Genomic DNA, 19,873 nt, shown 5'->3' with positions numbered 1-19,873 from the left:
CAAAAACAACAAATAAACTTTACAAACGAATCCTATTATGGATATATCAACTTTCAATGGTAGAACAAGAAATGGGATTCAATGACTCTAGCTATTGGGAATGACATGCCTAACCTTCAAGGAAGGCTTCTATGCCAGTTCTACTTTAATCCAAGTTACTGCAGTAGCTAAATGTCAACGGCATCTGACAGCTATTCCAGAATTGATATGACATGAGTTGGCTGCCTCACTTCAGTAGCTCCTTGCAGACAGGTGTTTACTTCATGGAAACCATATCCAAAATGCCATGCCAATATCACTTAGACATAGTATATTCTTTTCTCACCAACCAAATGATAGTGTGCATTTCAATAAGTCATAATTATTTGATTGAGGGGTCCTTACAGCCTTTACAAATGATGGGAGGAAAACAAAACTACATCCCAAATAAATGAAAAATAAATCAAAAATAAAATTTTAATTCTGTTCAGGGCCTTTGGCTTATCTCTCTTTTACAGACTTTTTCCCCCTAGCACTAACTCAGATTATCTAAACATAGGTCAAATGTGACTGTTGTTAAAGATACTGTCTGATTAGATGTTGAATGCTGGAGTGAAGACTTCTCAAGAATATAAAAAGTTTGTCAGTATTTTATTAATGAAAAATAAAATCAGTGAAATAGTACATATTGGTCAAGAAACTTAGCTGAAGAAGAGGTTTCATAAAACAGAATTTATTTGCGATGATGACAGATAGGTGTAAGCATCTATAATGATGTCAGGAAATAAGACAGCTTTGCATGGCCTGACTGAAAAAAATACTCACTCTAAATATGAGCCATATGTTTTCTTTGCTAGTTTTCCACTTATTTGACCTATTTTTAGAATAACTTACAGAGCATAACAACATAAAGAAATCTACCTGCGGTTGATTGCCATTGTGTTACTTGCAGGAGAAGCAATTCGCACTCCTATGCATTCTATTACTATGAATGTGAATTTGAACTTAGAGAATGCAGAGAGAGGATTTGAAATGTAGTGATCTCCTAGCCTAGCTTTTGGTAGGTACTATAGTTACATTCAGGAAAGAATGCAGAATATAAGTTGAAGAATAGGGTGAAGCTATTTGCTGAGGGACCCGCCCCTCCCCGCCTCCCGCCATGCAGGAATTTCATGCACTGGGCCTCTAGTACAAGAATAAACTGTTTCGTGTGTGTATGTATCAGTGGCAGTGAGATATAACAGAAAGCTGCAAGCATACTATTGTACTTTTAAGCAAATGCCAGAGTGCTGAATACAATGTCAGTATATGTTTGCCCTGCAGAGACATTGCTCAGATAATATATTCACCTGCTACAACTCATCGCTACCATGCAGACTTTCAAACCTTCTCCCAGGCTATATACCATTCTTGAAATTATACATTACCATCTACCAGATAACTTATAATCGTAAACTAATGATCTAATGGATAGATGTCCTAAATCCAACATTTTAACCCTGAGTCTGCTACAATGTTACAGGTTAAGAAAAATTTAGGAAGTCCAAAGGTTCAAGTACTTCCAGCATGCAAAAAATTCTAGTCACAACACTTTTGTTTTGTTGATTTAGACACTGTAGGTGGAAATCAAAAGTATTTTTAAAGAAAAACACATACACACAAAAATAAACACATTCACTATAAAACTGGAAAAAGAAAACCAATTTTCACCTCTACATCACTCACTGAAAAGAGAAATCCCAAACAGCCCAGGAAAGCAGTGAAATTCAGTCTAGTAGTGACTAGCTTTGTCTTCTACAGTACATTAGCAAGGTATTCATGTGATTTATACTCACAGTCTTGGAGATGGCACAAAAGTAGTTATGTATTTGTATGAAAAATAATAGAATAATTAATAAATAATAATATGTATTAATAAAAGTATAATATGCTAATTTATACTAGGTCAACTGGACATCTTCTGGACAGTTAAGGGGCGACCAGGCTGGCAGGGGTCAGTTAGGGGGCAACCAGGCCAGCAGGGGGGTAGTTAGGGGGTGGTCAGGATGACAGAGGAGCAGGAGGGCAGTTGGTACCAGTGATCCCAGCCTGCAAGATTGATGTCCGACTGTCCGTTTAGGCCCCATCCCACAGGGCAGTTGGACATCCCCCAAGGGGTCTCAGATTGGAGAGAGTGCAGGCCGAGCTGAGGGATCCCCCACCCCTGTGCACAAATTTTGTGCACCAGGCCTCTAGTACAAGAATAGACTGTTTTATGTACTCACAACTGTAAAACTACTTTTGCCCCATTCTATAAGATTTTAATTAATGGGTTTTCAAAAACTTAGATATTTTATTGAATATTTCAAAGAACAAACATCTGTATATACAACATAAAGTTAAATTTTAATATTCTAATAGAAATTTATCTATATCTATCTATCTATCTATCTATCTATCTATCTATCCATCTGGCATTATGATGCTTAACAAGAGAATTGTATACGTACGAATAGTCATAATTGTTTTCAAATACAATTTGGACCAAAATTAGCATCAGATGCCTACATTTTGGAAAGTCATAAAAAGACAAACTCAGAAATATATTTTTCTAGAAATTGCAGTTGGAGATTGAGCTTTCCCACTTGTGCTGAAACTTGTTTTACATTAGTATTGGAGGAATGAATTTTTAAAAAGCACAACTTTTAATAATCTTTACAGACATTTAATTCTAACTTACCTAAGAAAGCATCGCCTTCCTTGTATAATTCTCTACTCTTATACAGAATTATACCAATGAGAGAATTCCTACCAGTTGTATTAATATTGAATTCAACTTTATGGATTCTTCTTTTCTCTGTTAATCCTCACCCGAGGATATTTTTCCATTGATTATTTTTAGAGAGTGGAAGGGAGGGGGAAAGACAGAAGGAAACATTGATGTGAGAGAGAAACATTGATTGGTTGGGAATCTAGCCTGCAACCAAGGTATGTATTCTTGGCTAGAATTGAACCCTGGACCAGTCAGTGGACTCTCTCCACTGAGCCAAACCAGCTAAGACTATTTATTCTTTATCTAAAGGTATATGTTGCTTATCCCAATTACTGGTAAATAATTAAGTTGGCTTTAATGATTAAATGATTAAGCAAACATCAGCATTTCCTTATTTAGGACAAAAAGCTAAACGCCTTGGACCACATGCATGCCTGTTTATCCAACCACAAATATTTATTAAAAACCTATTGTTTGCCAAACACTGTAAGAGGTCTGAACAAATGAAGATTAAATTGCAATCCACCTCAAATTATTCAAGTGAGTGGAGATAGAAACACAATAAATAGTAATTAAAATGTACTAAAATCCATAATATAAAAGAAGTATGAGAAAAACAATATTGCTTAATATGGCAATTTTCTACAACAGGAATGCAAACAGTTTTTTGGGAGAGCTGATTCTGCCTAGTACATATTCTTTAGACCGGGTTCCTTCACTATTGTGGAATTCAGTCTCCCAGTAGCATTCCTTAATCATTATAACATTATCTTTTTTAAAAAATATATATTTTATTGATTTTTACAGAGAGGAAGAGAGAGGGAGAAAGAGTTAGAAACATTGATGAGAGAGAATCATCGATCAGCTGCCTCCTGCACACCCCCCACTGGGGATGTGCCACAACCAAGGTACATGCCCTTGACCGGAATCGAACATGGGACCTTTCAGTCCGCAGACCGATGCTCGGAGTCTATCCACTGAGCCAAACCGGTTTCGGCCATTATAACATTATCTTAATAACTGAAAAAGCCCACTCCTTTATTTCCAAATGCCTCCTAAGAGATAAGACTACCCTCTTTGAGAATCACGGTGACTAGATGGTGCCCACCTAGCAGTTTGATGCTATCTGCCAAACTTCTGTGTATTACTTCTTTGAAAGAAAATAATCTATTAATCCACTTAAGTCTATCAAGATTTTGTGTTCATGTGAAGCTATGCTGTTTATGGGCATCTTACTTAAAAAGTAAAGAGTATTAGCCCTAGCCAGTTTGGCTCAGTGGATAGAGCATTGGCCTGTGGACTAAAGGGCCTCACGTTCAAATCAATCCCCAGGGGGGAGGTGTGCAGGAGGCAGCCAAACAATGATTCTCTCTCATCCTTGATGTTTCTATCTCTCCCTCTCCCTTCCTCTCTGGAAAAAAAATATATATTTTAAGAAAATATTAAGCAAAGTAGAGTATTGTTAAAATATATATATATATATATATATATATATATATATATATATATATTCAATATATATATATGATTTACACTTAAATTAAATTCTAGGTGCAGTCATTTGCTTTAATCAGGAATTCATGCAACAAATATTGTCAGTTATCCTTCTTATTAGAAATTCTTTATTATGAAAAAGAGTTTCAGTTCGCTTTTGCTCTCATCAACACAAGAGGCTTTGCTGAATAACATAGTGGCTTAAAGAAATGGATTATCAATAGCTTAACTAGTGGTGGTCACCACCGTTGATGAGCTGATATATTTCAGAGACTCTTCTTATTCTTGTCAGTCAGGGATGACCTCTGCAGCACATGGACCTATGATCACCAGGCCATCCCTCACGCAGATACCGGAGAACTCTGAAGAGGGCAAAGCCTTAGCTATTCCACTGCAACTTCCCAACTATGCTCTAAGGCAGTGTTTTTCAACCTTTTTTGGGCAAAGGCACACTTGTTTCATGAAAAAAATCACGAGGCACACCACCATTAGAAAATGTTAAAAAATTTAACTCTTTGCCTATATTGACTATATATAAAGTAATTCTCTTGAATAGGAATCAAATAAACACAAAGAAAGTATTTTATAATTACTTTATTATGAAATATTAAGTAAACAAAATAGTGAAAAATTATAAAATTCTTGTCTTGTCTGCACCTACGGCACACCAGGCAACATCTCGCGGCACACTAGTGTGCCGCGGAACAGCAGTTGAAAAACGCTGCTCTAAGGAAAGCATACTTCAAAGCAAATTCTGTCATGAATACAAATATTTATTAATCAGTTACACATTTTAGTGCCCATTCTGTCAGGTATATTACTATCTAGTTCTCCATCCTTTTATGTTCTCTGATCAACTCTTTGTGTGAAAGTTCCTCTCTATAGTCAGATATGACACCATTCCAGGGCAGAATTCTATTATACATTATAGGAGGCATCAGGGAGCCAGCAACTCTACTCATCACATATAGGAACGAAGCTACAGGTACTAAACCCTACAGGATTTTTACAACCTGGTCATATGAGGCTGAAGAATAGCTAATGCACATATCTTGAATACCTATAGTTACCATGCTAATTTGCAGTCCAGCATTTGACATGATTGTTAACAGGCCACTATTTCCCACAATTAAAATCAATTTCTGACATTCACACTTTTAATTAAAAAACACAAAAAGTTAATACAGATAACAGAGGCTTCTGAAATTTCCCTCTTATGTAACATACTAGCTGATCACTCATGGGATATGGGTTAGGTCAAAACTGACTACCTAGAGGTAAAATGCAAATAGAATATGCATGCTATCATACTTGCCTAAGTCAAAATACTATGAGTAAATTATTAAGATCCTAGAAACACTCTGGAATTAATCCCTAATATCCCTATACCCAAAGATGAAGCTTGATGATTTAGTTGTCTGAGATAAGCTTATAAGGATGCTGATTTTAGAATATTATGTATACCTTCAATAAATTTTTCATGCAGATTTAAATTAAAAACCTTAAAAAGAGAATGCTGAAAATTCATCCAATTAATACACATTTTGTATGACCTTTTTTTGAGTCTGCTCTCTAATATTTATATGTGTAGCAGATTGTGGTCTAGGACTTGATGACAACTTGAAAGTAAGGTTGTAGAGAAACAGCCAGGACTCATATACCTCCAATTATTGGCACTAGCTATTGTTATCCATCTAAAAATAATCTAGATATGCATAACACATTCCTTTAATATTTATCTTCCTGTTTTCTTGATGTGGGCTTCCCCTGATTGCCCCATCAAATCTTTTTTTTTTCTTTTTCTTTTCTTTTTGTTCTTGATCTCTATCTCCCTACTCCCAGACAAAGTTATTTACCTTTCTGGAGACATTTCATCATAGTCTTATAAATTTATCACATATTCATCAACCCCTGTCTTCTGATTCCTTCTCTTGATCCTATACAAAAAATTCTAATCTTGCTATTGAATAAATACTCTCTAAATCCTGTCCCTTTTAAAAAAAAAATCTACATTATTTCTTTTATTCATACTAAACATTGAATAAGAAGTCTCTAACTAATCTTAATTCTTTGCCTCCTTTCAGCCCTTCAAATGCGTCAAAATAAATTAAATTTCTCACCAAGTTCTGTTGATTGCTAGATATGGACTTCCCCTATGTCTTCACCCAAATAGTGCTTCTCCTTCCACACTATCTACCACCATCTTCTTGAAAGCTTTATCTTCTGCTGTCTTTTCTTAAACACAGTCTTTCTGATCTCTTATTATTCTGGCTAGTGGTTTTCAGTTTTATTCCCTGGTTGTTTTTCCTTTTCCCATCTCTTAAGATCTTAGCATTCCAAAGTGCTTTTAATCTCATCATGATTCTCTATACTTTATCTTCTTTTTCTTATCAACAACACTATCAACATTATAATGGCTGACTTTTAAAGGCATATCTACTCCTACAGCCTCTTTTGAATTCCAGAGCTGCATTGTATTCAAGACCAAGCCTTTGAAACTCAAATAAATCAAACAGAATATATTATTTCTTAACCATATCTGTTTTAAATGTGGAGCCTGCAATTGCCAGGAAGCCAGAGTCCTATCTGTAAGGGAAGTCAAAATATCACTGTGAATATAACAAGATAGGTAGTTGTGTTTCTAGAACTCTGTGTGATTGGAAGTGATAAGTTCATAAAATACTTGAGATCTGAGGCAAGACACATCTTAAGTATGCATTTTCAATAGTAACTGATAATTGTTACAAGTCTTCTGAAGTGAATGGGTCCAGCTAACTACAAAATTCACTTTGCTCACTAGGACATGCTAAAGTACTACCACAAGAATCTTCCTTATTCACTCTGTCCCAAGGCAGCATTCAAGATCTTCTCTAATTAAAAGATGAAAAAATATTTAAATAATATCCATGTGAAAGGTCACCAAATTAGAATTTTCATCATTCTCAGACTTTGCTCTTTTCTTTCCTCTATTTATAAACCTTCTCTTACTTAGTTTTGTTGCTGCTGTTGTTGTTGTTAGAAAATGGTATCACTACCCATCAAGTCAACCAATAAAGAAAACTGTTATGTCTTCAGCAATTTTTCATTATTCCAGCTCTTTTTCATTATTCCATATAGAATTATTCATCACTTTATGTTAATTGTACTTAAAAAAATCCCTCTCCATTTTAATGTATATTTCCTTAATATAGATATGCACATTATAGTAGCTTCCATAATTCATTGTTCTTAATTTCATACCTTACTCCCATAGCCACTTATCATATTTTCAAAAATGTTATCTATTCAAAATGTAAACATAGAATGTATCCTTTTCAAAGCTGCCCATGATTAAAAATTATCTACAAAATCAAGTAAAAATTTCTTAGCTGCTATCTGTCCTGTTTATATGCATATAACATCCTGCTGCCATGTTCAAGCTTAAGAAGTATTTCCTCCACAGATTTATATTTACCCCATACTAGAAAATAATCCCTCCCTCTTCTGAACTCCTTGGAATTTATTTTTACCTTTTTCATCATGCTTTTCACTTTCAGTTTTATATTACAGCTAGTTGTGTGCACGTCCAATATACTTAAGTCAAAACAGTGAATATTTCAAGTGTTTAATTCTCTTTATGTAGTCAAATAATTTGTTGAATGAACAAATCAATATTTAATTCTGCATTTGAAACATATGTACTAAGCTTAGAAATATTACTTTGAGACCAGAATGATAAATATTCATGATAAGTAAAAACTGTAGACATGGAGACCAGCTGGGAGGCTGCTAATACACTTGGGCAAAAGGTCATGAACTAATATATATAAAAATATGACTCTCATCTCATCATCCATATTTTACTTTTCAGATGCTTTGAAAGATGTATCCTTATCATAAATTGCCTCATAGAGTTTAAAAAAACAACCTAATATCGTTATGCTTGGAAAGTTGACTCTAATAAATTACACAGGCCCTGGTTGTCAATCTAAGATAGGTTTAAGTTCTGAGCAAATACAATATTTTCTAATGTTGTATATTTGAGGAACCAAATGAGGAATGCAGTAGGAAATCACCATCCCTCAAACTCTATAACTCATCTTTTTTATTATTATTATTATTATTATTATTATTATTATTGCATGGCAAGTCAGAAAACTGAAAGGATGGGTTGATGAATGCTACATCACAGACATTTAGAGGAAATATGGCAAACTGCTCACCAAGGGAATGACAACAAAAAAAGAAAGGATTTGGTTTCAAATTGTCCAAAACTGATAATCCAACTACCACAGTCATTTTCCAGTGGTCTCCTCTTGAAATATTATAAGAAGAAAGGCCAAGCAGAGGGCCACTGGATTGGCGAGGAACCATCTTGTATGTTTTGAGAGTGTGATAGTTTTGAGTGGCACATATTATATATTTACAGTTTTCGTATGAATTATACATGCACTAAATAATTTTTATAATACTAAAGATAACTGGTTCTATTAAAACTATTACATAAAAGTATATATGCAAATGAAAGCTGCATGAGTTCCCAAATGAAAGAGTAAATAGAATCATACACTTGCATGGGAATACCTCCTACCACACATATAATGATGTATAGCCAAATTTTAAGTTCATCAAGTATTCATTTTATAATTATTCCATACTATGTAGTAGCAAGTTCTAAAACATATGTCAATTACATATACCCACTCTTTATTTCAAGCATTTTTAGGAATCAGGGAAAGTACAGAACTATGACAAGAACAGAGTGATTTTTTTCCCCTTAATATCTTCTGCAAAAACAAACCTTCGATCTTCCAGTTTCAAAGACAGTGGTAGACCTTCAACTAAATGCTAAGTTAGTGCCATATCATTATTATAGATCCCATTTCATGATCTTTCTTTTCCCCTTTTTCCATGACCCTAATGTTTCAACTACTCTGCCAAAATATAGTCTGCTCTTTGAACAAGATCTTCACTTTTTCTATCAAAATGCAGTTGCTTCCTTACATCAGGGTGGGGATCTCTAAAACATATGGAAGCTGAAAATGTCTTCTCAAAAATATCAGGTCCTAATCCCTAGAAACTGTAAGTCTTCCTTTATAAAAATAAAGAGTCTTGCCAAAACCGGTTTGGATCAGTGGATAGAGTATTGGTCTGCAGACTGAAAGGTCCCAGGTTCCATTCTGGTTGAGGGCATGTACATTGGTTGTGGGCACGTCCCCGGTGGGGACTGTGCAGGAGGCAACTTGGTCGATGATTCTCTCTCATCAATGTTTCTAGCTCTCTATCCCTCTCCCCTCCTCTCTGTAAAAAAATCAATAAAATATATAAAAAAATAAAAATAATAAATGAATCAAGAGTCTGCAGATATGATTGAAGACCTTGACATAAGGGGGTTTTCCTGGGTGACTTATTGGGCCAACGCATAGATTCACTGATAGAACTTTCAAAGGAGGCCCAGCCCTCCCCCCATCTTGTTTTTAAATTCTGTCATCCAGAACTATGAAATAATATATGCTGCTGTTTCATACCAGAAAATTGTGATAATTTGTTACAGCAGCCACAGGAAACTAATACAATAATCTAACAAATATTCCCTGTTAAACTGCTCATGACAAATCATGACATAATATCTTACCCTTGAAATAATGTATACAAGGGACAGACTCTTAGAGAAAAAAAATTAACTTGTTGAAATAAATTTCAGATTATAGGGAGCTTACCCATGTTACTCATTAGTGTGGGAGTGTTTTTGAACAGGAAGATTTTTTCACTTTGAAACCAGTAGCTATCACTTAAGCTTATTTATAGAATCAAACATGGAGATAGTTTTGATCACATAATAGCTAACTCTGCAAGTTACACGTATCTCCACCTGTTTAAACAGTTGTTTTTTCTTCCTTGACTTTTTTTTCTGAAACTCAAAACAGCTAGAAAACCAAGCTAAAGTGCAACAACTGGGCCGAGAGGAGAGGTGGGGAGGGGATCCCAAAGTGTTTAAGGCCTTAGCTCATTTCCAGCAGCATTTAGCTCACATTCACTCACATTAGCTCACATTAGCTCACATTCACTCACCAGCTAAATCCTGCTAGGTATTAACTCAGAGGAGAGGATGTTTGCTCTACCCAAAAAGGGTAATCTATCTTACAGAATGAAATTAAGTGTATTAGAACTATCTGGATGCCATAGGAGTCATGGTTTATTTAAAAAATGAATTATAGCCCTGGCCTCGTAGCTCAGTTGATTGGAATGTCATCATGTACACATCATGGTCAGGGCACATACCTAGGTTTCCAGTTTGATCCCAGATTGGGGCACCTACAGGACGCAACAGATCAATGTTGTCTCTCACATCAATGCTATCTTTCCTCTCTCTCTCTTTCTCTCTCTCTCTCTCTTTCTCTCTCTCTCTCCACTCTACCCTTCCTCTCTCTCTAAAATAAATAAACATATTTATTAATTGGATTTTTAAAAATTCTAAGGAGAAATAAAGAGATAGAAAATATATGAGTGTATTTTGCTTTCTTTAAAGAAAATGATATTTCCCATATGCATATTTTTAAATAATAAATTTTTCTTTAACCTTGCTTTCTCTCCCTACTATTTTTCATTCTCCTAACTATAACGTCCAATGCCCTGAAAATTTAGACTTTTATTCATAATTCCATGGACCTTTGTTCCCTCCTTCCTATTGTTCTACCTCCAATTAAATTGTATTATTGGTTATTTTATTCACCCAAAGATATAAAAGGAGAGTTAATAATGGTGGACTGGGAATACCATGAAAATATATGAAGTTCCTGAGCTGTAGATAATAGAAGAAAAATGGTCTTGAACTTTAATGGTCTTGAACTTCTTGAATATAATCAAATCTTTGACATATAGACAGACATAAAAGATTCTGATGAATTATATTTTTACTATTCTTCATCTGACTGGTTTGTCCTCATTTAAGACCTGCAAATAATGTATGAAACCTGTTTCACTCTGAGTGTCAGGAAGTGGCTAATTAAGAGAAAACATACTGCCATTTTCCAATAATATAACCATGTAATGTTACTTAAATTCTCTAGAAGTAAGTTAAATTCTTCTCCTTATAAATGGGGCTATTACTATTAACATCATATTAATTTCTATTATACAGAGAGCAGTAAATATAAACAGGCCATTCTTTTTATTATTCTTAGTATTCTATTATTGTTTGTATTATCATCATCAACATCAGGACCAATATTTTACTACTGTTGTAGTTAGTGAATACTTAATCAATAGGTTACTTGTGAATCCCAGTTTTTGTTATGAATTATTATGAGTGGTCTTTTATTTGATTGGGAATTATTTTAGTGCTTAGGCGAGTCCTAGTTTTTTTAAAGCCAGAAACGAGTTAATATAGAGTTGTGTTTCTCAAATTTTTATTATTTTTTTTAAATTTCTCTCTCAGTTACTTAAACAAATTTCTCAGTGTCCAAACCCATAAACATAAGAGTGATATTCATCCTCTGTTTCTTCCATTTCTATTGTTTAGAAACCTCAGGAAGGATTATGTTCTTTTCAGAAGTGTCCCACAATAGAGCACATCACTCTTAGACTAACCTGTGTAATTTCAAGTATGGCACAAGGTGATTTGTACCCTTCCTCAAAACTTCTCCTGGATGAGCCATGGAGAACCATCTAATGATGCTTTCAGCTTTAACTTTTCTCTCTACTTTACAAAGTGGTTCCCCTTATCAACTGCCATCATTCATATTACCACATTTACCTAATTCTGGACTACTGTTGTGACATCCATTCTGGCCTCATTGCTTCTGATGTTACCATATGCAAAGCACTTTTGTATTGATACCTCCATTCTTTTCTATAACAATCTAGATAATGACTCCCTATATTCTACAGAGCAGACAATAACTATCAGGTACAATGTTACAGCGGCCTTGCATATATAGATATAGTTCCCAGGCTTCATGCTAACCCAGGAAATATTATTGCAATCCTACAGATGAGCAAATGGTGACACAAGTAGTGAGCTACAAATCCAAGATGGGATCAAATTCTAACTTCAAGGCAATACTTTTTTCTTGTTATCATCTCCCATTAAAGTCCATGATTCTGAAAGCCCTACATGAACTGCCTTCAATTGTTGTGGTTGTTTTTCCCCTTCTAACTTCAATTTCATTACCGGATCACATTTTTATATTCAAGATGGAATTTATGCTAACCTTGAGCTTGCTTTCTGATTTCTTCCTCCATTATTCTAGTATCATTAATTCATCTTTTATTGTCCCCTTCATAATTCCTAACTTTTGGAATCCTTCACCTGAGGGGAATTTCAAATACTGATTCTTTCATGAAGGACTGTCTACTCTCCTTCTAAGAAGTGATTAGCAATTATTAGCTTCCACTGTTCCTAAGTACATTGTTTTATAGTGACTGTATAGATTTATTTATGTATATATCCCCCCTAAAACAACTTATACATTGCTCTAGAGAGATCACTTAATTGTCTGTGTGCCTAATTTTGGTAATTATCAGAACTTACATAGAATGGGTGAGTACAATAGGTTAATTTTATTGAAAGTATCCAAAATAAAATATCACATTAAGTGTCCACTGGGACTAGAATTTAGGACTTCCCATGCCAGAGTTCTGCCTTAGAGAATTATTACTACATTATTATATAAATTCAATGTGATTCACCTTAAAGACAATTAGAAAAATTGACAAAAGTTATGAAGTAAATACCATACGATAAAATGTACTTTCTAGTTCTGTTACTTAACACAAATATCATTTTCCCTTGTATCTCTTTTCAGAAGAGAGACAGTGAACCCTTGATTATTTGAGAACTAACTATATAATTTGTAAATTATCCAGGCCATTGAGTTCTTCTCCCTTCTGATGAATGACTTTTGCTCATTTCTCCCTTCATTAGTAGAGTAAAATTCAGAGGAACATGCAATTCAAGGCATGTAATTTCACTTTTTGCAGAGGAATAAAAAGTAAAGGATGGATTTCAATTATTTGTAAAAATGAAGCTGTGAATTTTTATGTTCCATTTCTGCCATTAATACAGTTAATTGACAGTTGACTCTGCATTTAGTATTAAAAAATAAATCAGTATTCTTTATTGCCCCTCCAGCAGGAATATTATTTGTTTTAATGAGTGACTATTTGCAAGACTAATCAACCTGCATGTGCCAAAATACTATAAATTACTGTGATGTCCTTAACTAAACAAAAATCATAAATATAAAAGCTGTGTCCAACAACAATACCACTCTTTGATTATAGGGTTTTATCTTAACAGCAGACGAATCTATCTACTCAGGCACATTTCAGGGTAAAATAAATATTACTTAAGGCAACATTTCATTGTATATGCAAGTTTCATTAAAGTATGTGGTGTGAGTTATACTCTCAATGTCTCAAAGACTATGAAGTGAGCACTGGTAGAGAATAAGAAAGTTGATTAGGGACATTTTATTGAGCCATTTAGGTAAGTCTTTTATTGTTTAATGTTCAGCCTATAGTACTTCCAATAACACCTAATATTAATCAACTACTCAAGAAAGAAAGAAAGAAAAAAGAGAAAAGCTAAAGGATTTGATGCCTCCTGTACATGGAGGCAACTTCCAAGAATCACTGTCACTGGAACAAAAGGTAGGTCTGTTGTGTAAGAGAAAGAATTGAGTGATGAACATTTGCTCCAACGTAGGATTCTTTTGATTTTAATAAAAGTAGTTCTTCCACAATATAATGGCATTTCTAAATAATGTTAATATAATGCACAATGATTTTACTGACATGTAGGTGTTAATTAAATGCAAAGACCTAAATAAGATGTGGATAAATGAGCCTTTTTTCAAGATATAAGGATAGCCCTAACTGGTTTGGCTCAGTGGATAGAGCGCTAGCCTGCAGACTGAAAGCTTCCAGGATAGATTCTGGTCAAGGGCATGTACCTTAGTTGTGGGCACATCCCCGGTAGGGAGTATGCAGGAGGCAGCTGATCGATGTTTCTCTCTCATTGATGTTTCTAACTCTCTATCCCTTTCTCTTCCTCTCTGTAAAAAGTCAATAGAATATATTTTAAAAAGATATAAATGCATAAATATGCAGAAAGAAAGAACATATCAGAGAATACAATTAAATATATTTCAAGCCATCTTCAAAAAGCTGGGTATAAGTTGGATTGAGTAGGCCAAAAAAAAAAAAAAAAAAGATTTAGAGAATAAATAAATAAATTTGGAATAAGATTTAGAACATTCATCTACTGGATTATGTAGTCATATTTTTTCCTGAACTTCAGCTCACTCTGGCATGTTCTCATTGGAACCCACCATTCCTCTGGCAGGTTGTCAATTATGCTTATTCTCCTCAGTCATTCCACCCATTCTGGTCACTAGTGCCCTAAATTTATGGGACTTCACAGAGGCAATAAAAACCCTTTACCTGGGATTAAAATGGCATGCATTATTTTCCAGGTTTGAGATATAACTGACATATAACATTGTTTAAATTTAATGTGTACATTTTGCAAAATGGTTACCATCTTAGCTCGAGCTAATACCTCGCTCCTATCACATAATCAGCATTTCATTTTCTTTTTCTTTTTCTTTTTCTTTTCTTTTTTGTGGTGAGAAGTGAAAAATCCCAAGCTTTCTTATGCAGATAGATCTAGATCCTTGGCAATTTTACTCTTAATCCATTGTGCCTATTAAAGACTTGGCCTTTTTTTTTTATATACAAATATCTTCACCTTCAATCTGTTCCAATCCTCATTCTCATTTTCTAATTGTTCCTAATGCAAATTTTGGCACAAACTGCTCTAGTAGAAACTTTAACTATATATACAAGTTCCTTCTTCTAAAGCCTTTCCTATATAAAAAAAAAAACACAATTAAAGACAATATATCTAATTTGACTCTATCCGACATGATTTTAGACGTTGCTTATAGGAGATGAAAGCTCTGGTACTGTTCCAAAGTAAATGTATTAAATCTCTCCTAGAAAATTTACATTCCCCTGCTTTACACATTTCAATTTATGCCGTTTAGAGTTGCTCTCTCTATTTCATTGGGGATGCTAATTAGCACCACCACATTATTTATAGAAAACACCTTTAGCCTACAAAGTTCCATTGTAATTACTTATTAAGATGTTATTTGCGTTGTCCACAGCATCTTAACTGATACAAACTAAAATAGAAATCTAATCTATTCTTCCCTAAATCTTCTTAAATCTTCCTTAATTCTTAATTCCTACAAGAGTATTTTACTCTTTCAGGCACAGATAAATTCCTAGCTATTATAGACAAGAAGTATTCTTTTTCTGTTTTTATCAATGCTGGATTGATAACATTTCTGTCACTACCACTTAAAAAATTTCAGAGTAGAATTGATTTTACTGTCAAAAATGTTTTCATGACGATTTAGATAAATATCTCAGGGTCAAAGGAATGATATACTCTTTCAAAAAATCAGAAGGGTCTGGCTCTAATCATAAAAACATTTAGATGTAAGTTGTCTGATTCATGACTTGATTATCGGAGTTATTTAGTTCTCTGCTTTGGTGCCAGTTAAAGTGGTGAAGAATAAGATTATAGTTATTAAAAGGAGCAAGCAGAATTAACCATAAGAATCCATAGGCACTGGAATTAAGCTTGCATACAATTCTACCATTTAATGGTTGTGTGATTTTGGCAAATTCATTTTATGATCTAAGCCTAAGTTTCATTTTTTGTAAAATAGTAATAATTCTCTACATCTTTTAAAGGGATGTGCTAAATGTTAAATACATAATATCCATAAAGAACTGAGCATAATGCCTGGCATGTGATAAATTTACAATAAGATCTGGTTATCATTATTGTTTTCATTCTATGTACTTTCCCCTATAAAATAAATGAAAAAAGTAAAACCGTATCATTGACTATTCTTGTTTGTAGTCCTTTAAACAAGCCACTAATACACCTTCAAAAGCTGTGTATTATTACTACAACCATGTAACACTAAAGTATGTTCTAGCACCCCTCTTTTCAAGTTCCATGCAGTTAGTTTATTTGATTATTTGCTTTTTATAGAAAATAAGATCATATATGTTCTTCTTCATACTCATGCGATATTATTATCTTTACCTACAGGTAGAGTTAAAGCAGCAGAAAAAACTTGCTGATTATAAGAAAAGTTCAGTGATGCTCCTCAACATTTAAAAGTAAAAATATCAAGTCATATTTGGTTAATTCTTTCAAACACAATAATCAAGAGGACATTTTAAGGTTCCTTTATTTTGGTAGGGACTTTAGGTTGTAACATTCTTAAAAATCAGATATTTCTCAGATCAGTATTAAATTTCACTAAATCCTGGGTTTGCTGCCTGTTAATGCTCATCTTTTTAGATCAAATATTCGCTTTTGTACTTGACAGTGCAACTTGTTGGAAAAAAATATCAAACCTATTTTTCGGTGATCTTAAGGTCATCTCTCCATTAAGGAAAAAAAAGGTTTGTCATAGAGGAAACTATAAACTGAATTTGTAAACTTGCACAGCAAATATCAAGTGGGACTTTAGGACACATGCAACCTGTTTAATCAACAACACATTGATTGATATCAGCTTGTTGGTGCCATTAACTGAACATAGTCTCACAATCATGAACGGCCTGCTTAAAACATTTGGCTCAGAGAGATAGCAACAAATATGTGAACTATTTCTTCTTCCTTTTTTACTAAGCTCATTTCCTCTGTATATAAGTTCGTCAGAGGAAATGTACTTGAAAAATACATAATAATAAAATGCCTATATTTTATAGAGTGGCATTACTAATAATGAGACACAGAAGGGCACATTTTGTAGAATCCCGTATTAGCTGTTTCTCCGTTGGACACTGTGATAGACTAAAATGTCTGTCTCCCCAAACTCCTATGTTGAAACCTAATCCCCAAATACCATGTAATGGTATTTGGAGGTGGTGCCTTTGGGAAGTGATTAGGTCGTGAGAAGGGAGCCCTTGTGAATGCGATTAGTGCTCTTATAAAAGGAAACCTGAGAGCTCCCCTTTCCCTTCCATCAAAGGAATACACAGTGAAAAGACAGCCAGTGACCCAGGAAGAGGGCTGTCATTAGACAATAAACCTCCTGGCACCTTGATCTTAGAATTCCCTGCTCCAGAGCTGTGAAGAATACATTTCTGTTGTTTGTAAACCTCCCAGTCTGTAGTATTTTGTTATAGCAGGCTGGAGAGGCTAACACAGGCACCTCTGCATAACCACTCCCTGAAAACCATAGCCCTCTGAGGCAGACATCACTATATTCATGTTGTCACTAAAATCACTGAGACATAGGTTAACAACTACCTGTAGATCAGATTGAAGTTCTAGGAACTCAATTCTTATTGACCCTGATCTTGTGACTTTTATAATCCATAATACTTTCAAAATCCTTCATAAAGGTTTTTATGAATGTCAATATGGTAGGCTATTCATTTAAATTGGATTCACTGTAATAGCAGCTGCTAATCAAACAAATGGAACCAGAATGTGTCCACCTGAGTATACTGTGCCTCTTTACAAAAGCTTCTAAAATAATGGAGAAAATCAAAAGGATTTATTATTTGATAACTATTTCAAAATCAATTATTTTCTATATAATCAGACAATCTTGAAAAGAGCTTGAATTATATGCTTGTTGTAAAACTGAAAATCACTGATTCTTTCCAATCCATCTGTGTAGAAATCTCATCTTTAACTTATACACCATCTTACTCTAGTAAGAATCTCCTACCATCCAGATAGAAGTGTTTTTCTAAAAGTTGCCGCATTCCATTGTTTTGAGTTAACAAAGGAGCAGGAGCACTGTGATTCTTTCTACAAGAAATGAGATTTCTTACAAGTTAGTAATGTTTATAAAGTCTTTACTTTATATCCTATCTTATTTTGAGTCCTATGCCCTGCTCCAAAGAGCAATGTGAACAATATGAGGCTCTCCAAGACTCTATTTTTTTTTTTTTTTTTTGTCTGTTTGGAGAAGTCAAGCTTAACTATTTACTCAATTATCTCCACTGGGTTCCTCTCTCTTTGGGTTTATTTCATAACAACTTGTGCCGTAAAAGCCTAACTCCCTTTTAATGGGAAGGGTAAATTTAGTTTCTCAAGAGTGAGGAGACTTATAATGACACTCATTATCCAAGTTTCTAGGAGATATATATGATGGATTACTGAATGTGCTGGATAGTACTTTCATGAGTCTCCCTGTCTTTAGTATTTTCAGATCATGTCCATCTACTCTGAAGCAATACATTCTTCCCCACTCCAATATGTCTTTGCCTTCCTTCTTCCCTTATATTTTACCATATGCATAAAGGACATAAAGCTACCTTTATAATATGTTTTTATTTATCCAGGCTTCTTTCTGCTTGTGGTCATCATGATGATGATGATGACAGCTAATATTTATTTGAATGGTGATGATGTCCCAGGCAGAGCTAATGATTAGTAAGCATTATCTCAGTTGTTCCTCATATAAATCCTATGAAGTTGGTATTATTATTAAACTTGTTTAACAGATGAGGAAGCATATGGGCACTTATCCAAAGTGCCAGAGTTATCAAGCTAATGGAGTAGAAATAAGACTTGTCCATATCGTTCCAGAGGCTACACCCAGGAAAGAGAATTATGACATTTATCCAGGCAGCATTTTCTAATGGTAATTTTGAGTAAGACTGAAATTCATATCCCCTGAGGTCTTTTAAATTAGTGAGAAAAATAATATGATTGGTATTGGTAATCTAATGAATATGTCACAACAAAGTCCTAAGAAGGGGAAAAATGTAAAACACACATTTAGAACTTACTTAAGCTCATCTATTTTTTATAAAGGCTATTAGGAAGAACACACACACACACACACACACACAAAATCAGAGCGTTTTTTTATATAAAGGAAAAACTAGTACAGTTTCTTAAACTATCTGACCAATGTGGCTGCCTTCTTGGAACACAAAGAGAAGGTTGAGGATTCTTAGGGAATCAGTAGTAGATGAAGCAAAAATCTCCGAAACCCTGCCAAGTTTGGCACTAAATTCCACTTTGACTACCAAAGAACACAGAAGCTGCAAGTTGTCTCCCGTTGCAACATTTTGCCAATGTCAAAATAATCCATTATGCAAGCCTGCCAATCTCCCACAAAGCGCCCCATTTAGTTTAAGAGAAGAACATAGATGGTAATCAAATGTCTTTGAATCAAACGGCATTATAGCTGACATACGAAAAGATTCGGAAGAAAGAAAAAATAAACGATCTCACAACTTCCATAGTCTTAACAAAAAAGGCTCCTTACTCCATCGAATGAGCACTTCCTATCTCCTTGACAGCCAGACATTGAAATAATTACTAAACATTTTTACAGCCAATTAAAATACAAGTTATCTTGCATGCAATTTTAAAATGTTAATGCAACTTCAGATATCGTATACTAATTAATGCAGTGGAAAATATCTATAATAATAGAAGGGTAATATGCTAATTAGACTGGATGTCCTTCCAGATGAAGCTGGAGTCAGAGGGAAGCCAGCCTGAGTCCCGGGTGCCAGAGGGAAGCTGGTGCCAGCAGCCAGGGGAAGGAACTCTTGCATGAATTTAGTGCATCAGGCCTCTAGTCCATACTAATAAAAGGGCAA

Source organism: Pipistrellus hanaki, assembly GCF_964339955.1.
Source record: "Pipistrellus hanaki genome assembly, chromosome: 4".
Taxonomy (NCBI): domain Eukaryota; kingdom Metazoa; phylum Chordata; class Mammalia; order Chiroptera; family Vespertilionidae; genus Pipistrellus; species Pipistrellus hanaki.
Note: the sequence above shows the minus strand (reverse complement) of the source record.